This window comes from Pan paniscus, chromosome 10, assembly GCF_029289425.2.
Source record: "Pan paniscus chromosome 10, NHGRI_mPanPan1-v2.0_pri, whole genome shotgun sequence".
In the NCBI taxonomy this organism is placed as follows: Eukaryota; Metazoa; Chordata; class Mammalia; order Primates; family Hominidae; genus Pan; species Pan paniscus.
Genome location: NC_073259.2, coordinates 40,323,868 through 40,337,833, shown reverse-complemented (window position 1 = coordinate 40,337,833; position 13,966 = coordinate 40,323,868). Strand labels below are relative to the sequence as shown.

Genomic DNA, 13,966 nt, shown 5'->3' with positions numbered 1-13,966 from the left:
GGAAGGGGAATCTTAATTTTGACTATCCAATTTGCATAGGAGAACAAACCTCTTGATTCTTACGGATTTTGGTGATGCCATTTCAAGAGCCCCTGCTATGTGCAGAGCTCTCCATTCAGTGGAGGAACCCTCTAGGGCTAAGACCTGATTTCTGTCCTTAGGGAGCTCAAAGGTCAACGGAGGCGACTGCACTCAGATCTAAGACACAGACATTTTTACTGAATTAACATGACCGTTGCAGGTTCTGACACTACCCAAGAAGAGTTTGGAAGCTCTGGTATGCTCTGATGGTAGGAGGAGATGGTACAGGGAGGCCACAAAGACTGATGCTCTTTGGTTCTCCGGTTGTCTTTCAGGAGGTGTAGCCTGGTTGTGGCCTGGGGAGTTTGGCTGTTCTGTATGGTGTGCCTCCACGGTGTGGTCTCCAGTGAGCTGCTCAGCAGGTAAGGCGGGCCAGAGATGATTTACCCCAGAACAAGGTGAAGAGATGAGAGGACAGGAAGAAGCTCCTCAAGGCCACAGAGCAGCAGAACTGAAACAAGAACCAAACGAATCCACGTAAATGTCTCAGCCTCACAGGGTGCGGGTGGAGAGAAGGTGCCATTTCTGTCAGAATGACCCAGTGCTCCAATCGCTCCAATGTGCCTCCTTTCACTCCCACCACCCGCACTTTGCTTAAGCACCCTGCCCTGAAGCAAGAGCTGAGATGTCAGTTTTTGGGGAAAGTGAGATGCAGAGTTGCCTGACAAATGGGTGGGTCCCCCCAACCCCGCCTAGTTTATGAGCCCAGGGTGGCTCCTCCCTTCTAACACCCTCCCTCTCTTTATGACCCTGCGCAATCTTTGATGTCTTCTTCTTGTGAAGGGTGGTGAGGGAGAAAGAAGACAACCTCAGCCAAAGAGGCCCTGCCCACGATAGTTCTCGGGTGAGGGAAGGGGCTCCAGGGAGTAGGGCAGGGATTTTGCACAAAGAGCGGTAAGTTGGACAAGCTGACACGCTGACCATCCCTCCAGATCTGTATCTACTTGGGAAACATTGGCACTACATTTGGTCTCTTTCATGGCAATAGAAAGAACATGCTTAGGCTTTGAGCAAGCCAGGCCTGGGTTCAAATCCTAGAACTTCAACATTCTAGCTTTTTGACCTTGGGCAAATTGCTTAACCCCTTGAGCTTCAGTTTCCTCAACTAAATTAAGTAATACACTATACATTTCATAGGATGTCATGAAAAACTAAGTAAAACATGCTTACATAAAGTGCCAACATCCATCAAGTGTCTTGCATACAAACTTGTCCCTCTAATTAAAAGATACATTTCTTGACAGCAGGGATGTCAATGGCTTGCTGCCCTCCACACCTCTCCACTTTTTCCAACACCACAGACCTCTTTGCCTCTCTGTTTTATGTAGAGAGGCATTTTTTACTGAAGCATGCTCCGCTTTCCTTACAAATGCACAAATCCCAGGATTTGTGCCAATCTTTTCTGTCTTCTGCAGGCCCCCATCTCAAAAGCCACAAAAAGAAAAGGTGGCCAGAGAGCTTCTCCTACCCTGGAGAATCCTGTAAGCAACTCTTTCTTCACACTTGGCAGTTTTCCCTCTTCTCTGCCATGCTCCCTTTCTCCTCCATTAAAATGATTTTATTTGCTTTGCTCCTATTCTTATCCATCTATATATTATTTTTTATTTTATAGCTATCCTATAATGGTCTGGGGCTATCCCTCCTGAATCACCAACTAGGCTTACTTTAGGATTTAATTTGGTTTTATTAAAATTACCAAAATTCTCTCTGGGCAGGTGTAGACCTGGGCAGGGCGAAGCTCTCTGGGCTGTTGACTGTGAGGCCCCTCCCCACCGGTAGATTTCCAAGCCTCTTCAGTTTTGCATTCAGCCACAGCAGGTGAGTGTTTCTGGTGCATGTGGACTGTGTGTGCGTGTATGTGTGTGTCCTTACTCTATTTTGTCTTATAAAATCTCATAAAATGGGTTTCCCACTCTCACTACCTTTACTTATCCATGTCTACAGTCTTGTTGGGAGCTAATGCTTGCCTACATGATTTTTGCCTTTTCTAAATTCATAAGTAGGAATTTAGAGGAATCCCAGGTAGCCGGTGTAAGTGCATCTGAAACCAGTGAATGCACCACAGGTGTCTGATATGGATATAGGGAGGGGATGTGTGTGGGTGTGTGCATGTGTGTTTGTCTAAATGTAGCTTGAAGTGTAGATGTTTCCCCAAGTGGCTAGACACTACAGTCTCAGAACTATAAGAACACAGATTTATACTGCCTAAGGAAAGGCTGTAATGTATCTTAAGAGGTGAAAGAAGCTGCCTACAAGAGGACACAATACCTGCTCTGGGGGGGCTATAGACACATCCTAATATGTAGATTCTATCAGAGATCATTTTTGGTGTAAACTATAGTAATAGGTTTTAGGCTGCTTTACTCTTTCTTTTCAGAAAAGTAGTGTAGGAAAAGCTTGGCGGGGGAAACAGATTTCCATTTAAATTTTCCAATATATTACTTTTTCCCTTGAATAAAGATATCTTCATTAGGATTCAGAAATTTTTGCTTTAGGGGGGCTGCACCCAGAAGTAGTAGAATAGGAAATAGGAATCAAAGAAAATGAGAATGGTGAAACTGAAAAGAAACCTCCTGAATTGGATTTCTCATATTTATCTTGGTGGTCGATCATTGTCCCCCAAGGCCACCAACCCACACATTGAGAGGTAGAACTCAGGCAAAACTTCTCCCCCAGTTCTGTCTTAGTCTAGTTTTCCTGCCTGAAGAGAGACATTTTCAATTCATCAGAGCTTGTGCCTCCCTCCAACTTAAGATCTAAATGAGTGTTTTCCCACCTCTGTCTATCTACTCACATCCCAAATATCTCCAAAGAAACTGGGGAAGAGCTCTCTAATGGGGAATGTGAACATTCCACTTCTCTATTAGAGAATCCCACAAAATTATGTCAGAGAGCTGCTGGACCAGGAGTCTCTGTTTCTCAGTACCCTGACTTTTGCTCCCTCCCCACTGCTTTGCTTGGCTGGAATCAATTGACATTGAACCTGCCTATTGCATTTAAGAGAAGTGGGAGTACAGATAGGGTTTTTAAAAAGTTAGCTTCGTGTTAGGAATAATGCAAGGACTCAAGTGCCTCCCTAAGGATCTAATTTTGAATCTACAGGGTTGAATGAGAAACTAGTCCATTTGAGGCAGCCTAACATGGGGCACTTGAAAATTGACATTTTCTCACGATCTGTCCTTTCCTTTAAAAAAATAATGTAACTTAGAAGAATATGATTATCCTAAAACATTTTATTTTTTAATTAAAGAGGGTTCATTATGCTACCTGTCTCATCTCGTCCCAGAGGAGGAAAACCCTGTGTTCAGCAAGTTTGCTAAGAAATAATTATAGGTTCAGATCTTCCCCAGGCCCCGAAATTCAATTAAAATTTTTTTGTTTTAAGTTGCTAGCAGTCACATGGTATGTGTGTGTGTGTGCGTGCGTGCGTGTGTGTGTGTGCATGTGTATGCCCCAGTTTTCCTTGTAAGTATTCTGGGAATAGGTTCTCAAATGTGACAATCATCTTCACATTCTCAGCCCAATTTCTTTGGCTGTATCTAGGTGAGCAGATATTAACATGGTGAAAAATCTTCTGCAAAAGGAAGCTCACTTTGATTTTTGTTTGTTGGCTTAATTTTTGGCTAGAATCACCCCAATTGTCTACCAGTCCCCAGTTCCTGGGATACTTCTCTGCCTTATACTGAATTAGGTCAGTATAAAGGTGCAGTGGCTCTCAATCTTCACTGTGGATCTGAATCATCTGGGGAACTTTTAAACCATAGAGGTTCCTGGGTCCCACTCCTAGATGTATAGAGTCAACTGGTGCACCATGAGACCCAGACATCCATATTTTTAAAAAGCTCCTTGGGTGATTCTAATGTGCAGCCAGGGATGAGAACTACTGAAGAGATGGCAGCTGTGTTTGGATCTCACAAATGATGTGAGATTTGGGTGATTAGTAAAGACACCCAAACAGGATCATGAGGCTCAATTTGACTCTCTGCATTGCTCGGCTCATTGTATAGTTATTTTACGTCGTGTAAGCATAGGGGCAGAGCGTTACCTGTTTATCCTGACTGAGTTATATTTAAACCTAGGTGGGAACAGGATTCCATAATTTTCCCCCTACCACCTCTTTCCCCTTTCCAGGAGAGGTGACAGTTCTATTGAAGCTCTATCCCTGTTTACATATAGAAGGACATAAAGATTATTTAGGGAGGACAGTGGACCTTCCATAGGTGACAGGTACTGTATGGGCAGGCTGGCACACCTAGGACATTCCAGGACATGGGGATGTATTTATGAGTTCACTTAAGCCATGGCTGACCTCTCCCACAGTTTAAAGAAAATAAATAAAACCACTCCCCAGGCTTCAGGACACAAGCCCTCCTGGCAGCCAGAACTATGGAAAGAGGGTGGATAGGGATGTGTGAGGCCAGATTCTTACCATATAATAAACCAAAATAGACATGTTTAATAGAAATCTAATAAATGAATTAATAAAATAAATAACAAATGTGCCTATGAATCCCCATATATCTCAGCCTATAAACATATAGGTTTATATATATTAGTAGCTTACATATTGTGTATGCAAGTGTGTAGATTTAAATAGATTGCTATATAAATTTATTTATATAATGACAATAGCCTTATGGGGCATGGAAATAATTATGAAGCTATTTCAGGCATATTTTTTGAGAATTGTAGCCATTTTAATATTTTGACTGAAAATTTCATCAATATTCTGATGCTTCCAAGTTATTTAGATTTATTTATTTGTTTATTTATTTATTTATTTATTTGAGATGGAGTCTCGCTCTGTCTCCCAGGCTGGAGTTCAGTGGCGCGATCTCGGCTCACTGCAAGCTCAGCCTCCCGGGTTCACGCCATTCTCCTGCCTCAGCCTCCCGAGTAGCTGGGACTACAGGTGCCCGCCACCACGCCCAGCTAATTTTTTGTGTTTTTAGTAGAGACGGGGTTTCTCTGTGTTAGCCAGGATGGCCTCTATCTCCTGACCTTGTGATCCGCCTGCCTCGGCCTCCCAAAGTGCTGGGATTACAGGCGTGAGCCACCGCACCTGGCGTTATTTAGATTTATAAAGTATGTATACATTTTCTATTTTGTATACAGATGTTCGTTGTTATCTATCTTAGCTTTTTCAAAGAGACGGTACCGAATCTGTGTGTAGATAGCCAAAGTGGGCAATTCAGACACAAATAATCTACTCTGGGGCTTAGATAATCTGAGTTTACTAATTATATGAATCTGATTCTAAACTCTTCACTTATTTGGTGCTATATAGACATAGCTTCTGTAATTTGAACCAGATGAATGCACTTCATTTTACTTTTGAGGATGCATGTGTGTGAATAGCTAGTAGGACCTTTGGGTCAACTTTTACTTATCTGCACTCTTGGAGGGAGGGAGTAGAAAATTATCCAAGAAATAGCTAAGAAAAATAATTTTAATTTGGCTTTGTAATGAAGTCAGAATCTCAATCTCTCTCTCTCTTTAGCCTCCTCTCACATACAGATGCCAAATAAGTGAATACACACACACACATGCGCGCACGCGCGCAAACACACACACACACACACACACACACACACACACACACACACTCGGTCTTTTGTCAAACAGACCCTAATATCTTTCTGGGCTTGAATGACTGCATCTTGATGGCCCATGAAGGGGAGGAAGTGAACCTAAGTGATCTCCAGAGACAACGATAGACTAGCACACAGTATCCATATATGTCGATATGTGCTAACATATGTAGAGATATGCTTTTGTCCCCAAAGGCCTTAAGAAATTGTCTACAAACCACTATAAAATCCTTATCTGATTTCTATGCCATTTATGCTTATCTGGTAACATAGTTTGATTCTGCATTCAAAATGGAACAGATATTGGAATTGTGTCTCCCCAGACCACCTCCCAGAGCTGGGGCTCAGGGTCACACGGTGAACAGTGGAGGGTGGGAAGGAAGCCATCCACTACCATCTTCCTGTCCCCTGTGGGTAGTTGGAGCTCAGCCAACTACAGAGGCTCCCGAGACACTGTTTAACAGGTCCATTTATGGTGATATTTTATGAAAAAGAATATAGATGAGTTTTAATAAGACTTCTCTCTCTGAGCTGGCTCTGCAACAACTTAGCTTTAAATATGCATCTCATTCTCCTAACTGCTTCTCTTCACTTGTCGGCAAGACCAAAATGAGGCATATGGGGAGACAAAAACAAACCTGGTCTTGGAAAAAGACAACTCTGTCCAAAGCCAAGACTGGCTACCCATGCATGAACTAAAAAGGGAGTTTTCTGGATTACTCAGTCTTAGATATCCCATTTCATTAAATATGTACAACATGAAATCAACTTCGTTGTTTTCTTGAATCCAAATCTCCCCTTTGGCAGGGCTGTGTAGGAAAAGGGAGTAGAACTGCTCTGTGAATTTCATAGAGTTGCTGTTTCACCCACACTACTGGTGATCCACTAGTTACAGTGTGGACATATCAGCTTTCCAGTTTTCACCTGGGAGATATACGGTCACATATTATGTGGGTTTGTGCCAGCAGAATGAAGTGGGATGAGGAGGATTGGACCGGCTCCTCATTTATTCATTCAATGAAGGTTTATTGAACCATCTACGATGTACCAGGTGCTGTGCTAGGTTCTGGGATGGCAAAGAACAAGATCTTTGCCTACAATGTACTCACTGAATTAGCAGAAGAAATCAACATATCAACAGATAATTATAATATAGTGTTTTAAGTGTACTGATAGAAATAACGCACAAGGTATTATGAATGCACAAGCTATTATGAACGCACAAAGGAGCAGAATCTAATCCACTCTTTGGGGTGGGGGCTGCACAGAGAGTGTCCTCTCGAGAAGCAGATGGCAAGCACTGGAACTTTATTTTATTCACCTTTGTATCTCCTAGTCCTAACGATCATGCCATGTTTGTTCCATGAATTGACCAAGGATTTTAGTCTCTTTAAATGCAGTGGCAAAAGCACTGTAATAGGAGTCAGGAGGTCTGGATTCTGGTCTAGGCTCTGCTATTGCAGTTTGTGGCTGGGCCATGTCACTGCTTGTCAAGATGAAATTAGAGGAAGATCCTGGACCAATACTAGGCCACCACTTCCCTATTTAAATAAAATATACTGCCCCTCCTTCCAGTATGTCTATAATGTATAAGAAATAAAATCAAAGTTTTCTTTCTATAATCCATTCATAAAGTAGTTGTCAGCTCTCCATAACCTTGCCCTTTTCTAGTTTTCTGTGACACTTTTAAAAGTTAGGGCAGGTTGACTAGTACTAAGGAAGCTGGAACCTGGGAGAAAGTGAGATCATATTAAAAAGCCTGTTTGGCTTATTTCTGCCAGTGCTGAAAAACAGTTTAAACCCAGCCCACACTTAGGGCAGTGGGGCAGCAGAGCATGGGGACCGCATTGTGTCCTCCATAGAACTACTGTTTGCGTCTCTGCTTGAGCCCAGCAGAGAGCGAGGCTGGTGGCCAAAGCATGCTGACCTGGTTGCAACAGGAGGGCTTGCATCCCTTGTAATCATGCTTCCTCTTCCTTTTTCTCGAAGGAAGGGAAATAAAACCCAAATGTTGTACATCTAATCAAACAACTCAGTGTTAAAGCTGGAGGGCCTGATCCTTCTCATAATATCCTTTGCTTTTTGCCTCCAGAACACTAAAACTCTTGTTTACCTCCATCTTCTTTTCTGTAATATGGGGGCTGCGCAGAGGGTGGCCTCTCGAGAAGCAGATGGCAAGCAATAGAACTTTATTTTATTCACAATTCCTGCCCTACTATTTAATGTGTGTTTCTTTTATAGTACTTACCAAAATTTATAATTTATATTTGATTAATATGTCTTTCTAACTAGATGGTAAGATTCATGAATGCAGGGATTGTATTTGTTTTCTTCTCCATTTAATTCCCAGCATCTAGTATGGTGTTTCCAGATAGTAGTCACTCAATAAATACTTTATTTTTTATTTTTTTAGACATAGGATCATGCTCTGTCACCCAGGCTAGAGTGCAGTTGCACGATCATAGCTCACCATAACCTCAAACTCCTGGGCATAAGTGATGCTCTCGCCTCAGCCTCCAATGTAGCTGGGACTACAGGGGTACACCACCATGCTGGGCTAATTTTTTATTTTTTATAGAGATGGGAGGTGTCTCACCATGTTTCCCAGGCTGGTCTTAAACTCCTGGCCTCAAGCGATTCTCCTGCCTCGGCCTCCAAAAGTGCTGGGATTAGAGCCCCAGCCTGTGCTCACAGCCCCAGCCTGTGCTCAGCCTCATACATACTTTTAAGTCACTGTGCCCAGCCTCATACATACTTTTGAGTAAATGGATGAATGGTGTTGTCAAAGTCAAATATTATGAAGTATTTGAAATCACTTCAAAAAATTGTAAAGGAGAAACATGTAAAGCATTGTTTCTTCTCAACTAGATTGTAAGTTTCTTCATTTTAGGAACTGAGTCTTATACTCTTTATTTCCCATCAATCTAGCATTTTCACCTAGTAGGTACTCTGTAAATAATTATGCGTATCACTATAGTGTTTAAAAGAACATGATAATACTTGCAACAAACAACCTGAAAATGAATTTAAGAAAAAAAATCCCATTTATAATACCATCAAAAATAATAAAATCCTTAGAGATGAATTTAACAAAGAAGCACAAAACTTATACTCTGAAAAGTACAAAACACTGTTGAAAGAAGTTAGAGAAGACCTAAATAAATGTAAAAACATCCCATGTTCTTGGCAATATTTTCCAAGTTGATCAAAAGATTAAACACAATCACTGTCAAATCCCAACTGGCTTCTTTGCAGAAATTGACAAACAGATCCCAGGATTTATATAGAAATCCAAGGGACCCAAAATACCCAAAACAATCTTGAAAAAGAGGAGCAAGATTGAAGAACTCACATTCCTTATTTTAAAACTTACTACAAAGCTACTGTAATCAAGACAGCATGGTAGTGGCATAAGGATAGACATATGGCTATCCAGTGGAATAGAGTTAAAAGTCCAAGAATAAACTCTCACATTTTCAGTCGGTTGCTTTTTGACATAAGTGCCAAGACAATTCAGTGGGGAAAAATAGTCTTTTCAAGTAGTGCTAGGACAACTGCATAGCCACATGCAAAAGAATTAAATTGGATTTCTATTTCACACTATATACAAAAATTAACTCAAAATGAGTCAAAGACCTAAATCCAAGAGTTAATTAAAACTATAAAACTCTTAGAAGGAAACATAGGTGTAAGTCTTTGTGACCTTGGATAATGCAATGATTCCTTAGATAAAGGCACAATTTAAAAAATAGATCGAGTGGACTTCAGCAAAATTAAAAACTTTTGCTTCAAATCACACCATTGAGGAAGTGAGAAGACAACTCACAGAGTGGAAGAAAATGTTTGCAATTCATATATCTGATAAGAGACTTGTATCTAGAATATATAAAAAACTCTAACTCAAAAGGATAAAGACAAGTAGCCCAATTTAAAAATGGACTAAGGGGCCGGGCGCGGTGGCTCACGTCTGTAATCCCAGCACTTCGGGGGGCCAAGGAGGGCGGATCACGAGGTCAGGAGATCGAGATCATCCTGGCTAACACGGTGAAACTCCGTCTCTACTAAAAATTAGCTGGGCGCGGTGGCGGGCGCCTGTAGTCCCAGCTACTTGGGAGGCTGAGGCAAGAGAATGGCGTGAACCCAGGCGGCGGAGCTTGCAGTGAGCCGATATCTCGCCACTGCACTCCAGCCTGGGTGACAGAGCGAGACTCCATCTTAGAAAAAAAAAAAAAAAAAGATCTGAATAGAAATTTCTTCAAAGAAGATATACAAATGGCCAGTAAGCACATTAAAATGTTTCCTACATATTCCTAACATTATTAGCTATCAAGAAAATACAAATCAAAACGACTATGTGATACCACTAGGATGGTTACAACAATAATAAATACAAGGTAATAATAAGTGTTGGTGAGGATGTGGAAAAATTGGAATCCTCATACATTGCTGGTGGGAATATAAAATGATGCGGCCACCTTGGAAAACAGCATTTCCTCAAAATGTTAAACCTAGAGTTATCACATGACCCAGTAGTTCCACTTCTAGGTATATACCTAAGAGAAATGAAAACATGTATCTACATAAAAACTTGTATATGAATGTTCATGGCAGCATTGTTCATAGTAGCAGAAAACCCAAATGTCCATCAATTGATAATGGATAAATAAAATGTGGGACATCCATATAATGGAATATTATTTGGCAATAAAAAAGTAATGAAATATTGATATATGCTATGACATGGAAGAACCTTGAAAACATTATGCCAACTGAAAGTAGCTGGTCATAAAAGAATACATATTGTATAATTTCATTTATATGAATTATTCAGTGTATAGGTATACTCTATATTTGGAGTAGAGGTATTCAGGGTACAGGTAAAGGTATAGGTATATGCTATAGTCAGGGTATAAGTTCAGGGTATAGGTAAAGCTATAGAGACAGTAGATTAGTGGTTGTCTAAAGCTAGGGATATTGTGGGGAATAGGGAGTGACTGCTAATAGATACAGGTTTTCTCTTTGGGGTGTGGAAATATATATACATATACATATATATGTACACATATACATATATATACACATATACATATATATACACACATATACATATATACACACATACATATATATATATATACACACATATACATAATATATATATTTTTGAGATGGAGTCTAGTTCTGTTGCCCAGGCTGGAGTGTAGTGGCATGATCTCAGCTCACTGCAACTTCCGCCTCCCGGGTTCAAGTGATTCTCCTGCCTCAGTCTCCCAAGTAGCTGGGATTACAGGAGCCTGCCACCACGCCCAGCTAATTTTTGTATTTTTAGTAGAGATGGGGTTTCACCATGTTGGTCAGGCTGGTCGGTCCTGAACTCCTGACCTCATAATCTGCCTGCCTTGGCCTCCCAAAGCGCTGGGATTACAGCTGTGAGCCACTGCAACCAGCCTATTTCTTCATTTTTCTATCAGCTCAGTGCTTTGGAGCATAGAATGAAAGTTGTAGGCAGATTATTCTTTTCTTTTCTTTTTTTGAGATGGGGTCTCACTCTGTGGCCCAGGTTGGAGTGCAGTGGCACGATCTCAGCTCACTGCAACCTCTGCCTTCTGGGTTCAAGCGATTCTCCTGCTTCAGCCTCCCTGAGTACCTGGGATTACAGGTGTGTGCCATCATGCCAAGCTAATTTTTGTATTTTTAGTAGAGACTGGGTTTTGCCATGTTGCCCAGGCTGGTCTCAAACTTCTGAGCTCAAGTGATCTGCCCTCTTCAGCTTCCCAAAGTGCTGGGATTACAGGTGTGAGCCCGTGTGCCCGGCCAGTAGGGTGGATCTTAAAGGAGAAACAAGAGGTGGAACAAGGACGAAAGGGAATTCAATTTGCTGAGTTTTTTGGGGAAAGCTGAGAAGCGTGTTCACTTTCCTAGCCAATGTAATTAGGTAAGTTTTATGTCAAGACTCCAAATGTGACTGTTTTTTATTGAGATTTCTAGTTTTGGTTGTGGTGTTTGAAACTTAATTGACCCAGCCACCTTCTTTGGGTCCAGAGACACTTAAAATGTGAAACATTGACCTTTTGTCCTTAGTGTCCTTCATCTTTCTGAAGATCTGGATAATTGGTGGGTGTGGAAGAAAGCCAGGGAGAATCTTGTGTCTGTCTTGAGAATGAAAGGGTGACAGGAAACCAGGGAGTGACTCAGGGAGACTGGAGTCTAGAAACACAATGCTCTGAAGACTTCCCTGGGTATGTAATGGGAAGGAACTTGGAGGTCTTGATGACTGCTTGGACTCCTACTTTGCTGCAGTTTCTATTCTAATCTCTATTTTTGTCCTTTCTCCAGGATCCAAACTTCAGTGACCTGAGTACCTGTCACACCTATTTGTTCTGAATAGCCCCTTTGAACAGAGCCTTTCTTGACAGAGAAAAGGAGTATTGGCAGGTGTGGGAGGCAGGGAGATCTAGCAAAAAAGAAAAAAAAAAAGAATTATTAATAGCTGTAATCATTGGGAAACTCAGCCTGATGGGGAAAACAATAATCAGATTTAAGAACTAAGAATCAACAAATATAAAGACTTTCTTCATTAGAACAAAAGCTTCCTTGATAAAAAAAAACGTTGAGCTAGATTTTAAAGGACCTTTAGAATGCATATTGTGGCAAAGGAGAAGAAACTCCACCCAAGGCAGCCAGCATAAGCATGGTGGAGGAAGCATTTTCTCCCATGATGTTGGGCTTCAGCCACAGGAATAAGCGCTGCCCAGAGCTAGTTAGCTGTGACCCTGTTCCTGCATATCCTGAGTGATTTGATGTGACTAGCTGAAGTCCAGTTAAGGGTCAATTGAGGGAGCAAGTGAGGAGATACTATGAAGTAACAGTTTGGCTTGGGTCTTGACTGCAGAATTCAGTGCGTTTGAGGTTGCCTCTAAGAGGAGTAGAAATAAGAGCATTAGGAGCCCTTGCTGCCGTTTGGGTTACCTACACCAAAACAGATTTGTGTTCTGCTCTCTGGCCAGCCCTATTCTCTGCTCTTCTTATCCCAACTTGCCTAATTGATACCTTGGCCGATGGTGTCATTAACAATGCTTGAATAATAGCCTGACTGGCTGATTTCAAAATGAGAGACATGATTAATATGTCGGAAATCCAGCTGGGGGGAGCAGGAAAGGGGATGTCCCAAGAAAAAGAAAATGGGGGAGGGGTCCTTCACTCCCTTACTGCCAGTCCACTGTCTTCAGCAGAAGGGAAGAACTTGGGGATAGGAGTCTGACTTCAGCTCCTTCTTGGTTTGCTGATCCCTCTCCATTTCTCCTCCCCTACCTCCCCCAACAGCACACGTTCTGACACCTACAAGCTTGTTACATGATGATGACCTATATTTTTATCTTTTTTATGAGCATCAAACACACATCGTCTTGCAAGCACATGTGTTTTTTTCCCCTGTTGACGTGTGAGTGCCTTTGATGGTAATTTATTGTAGGGTTGAACAGCCAGGTCTTAATTGTACCCTGAAATTGCTTACCATTTTGATGCCTCCAAACCATCCCAAAATGTACCTTTTTCCTACAGAAGGGTATGGGGCAATCTCTTTTTTACTGTGTTATATGGTGGAATGTGAAGCTTAGAGAGAACATGAGGGAAAGATTCCCTAGCTGGGTTTCAGGGACACCTTGGTCCCCAGCTTCTAATTGCAGTTGGGCTGTCTGAAAGTTCTGCTCTACTCAACAAAATTTAGACTCAGTTTTTCCCTCATGGTATAGGGTCAACATGACTTCACTGGTTGCTTAGAATGGTCAATGGGCAGTTTCTACTCCAGCATTCAGACTTTTGGGGAAATTTCCATTGTGGCCACTTGTATCTGTGACTGTAGATGGGATTAGAAATGAGAATGTGGGCATTAACCTAGGGAGCCTGGGCTATGAGAGGCAGCATATCAGGCCTTCTGCAGTATCCTGTAATAACCTCTACCTCCACATCTGACCACTTCCTCCCTTGGCTTAGGTAGAATTCAACATTCCTGTGTGCAGGGGAATAGAGGAATACCAGAGAATACAAAAGCCCAACAGAACTTAGTGGTTTGGTTTTGTTTGGTTTTTGAGACAGGGTCTCACTCTGTCACCCAGGGCAGAGTGCAGGGGCGCAGTCTCAGCTCACTGAAGTCTCGCCCTCCCAGGCTCAAGCGATCTTCCCACCTCAGCCTCCTGAGTAGCTGGGACTATAGGCGTGTGCCGCCATGCCTGGCTAATTGTTTTTTTGGCGGAGACAGAGTCTCACTATGTTGCCCAGGCTGGTCTTGAATTCCT

The 13,966-nt window shown here is 41.9% G+C and overlaps 1 long non-coding RNA gene across 2 annotated transcripts in view; it reads left to right on the top strand.

The window, feature by feature from the left end:
* The first annotated feature begins 353 nt into the window (after positions 1 to 353).
* The window catches only part of LOC129393503 (uncharacterized), an 81,750-nt gene continuing 68,137 nt past the window's right edge, over positions 354 to 13,966 (top strand). For both annotated transcript variants that reach the window (XR_010108823.1, XR_008620406.1), the window contains exons 1-2: positions 354 to 443; positions 1,797 to 1,899. This is a non-coding gene — a long non-coding RNA (uncharacterized LOC129393503). The remainder of the gene's footprint in view (positions 444 to 1,796; positions 1,900 to 13,966) is intronic.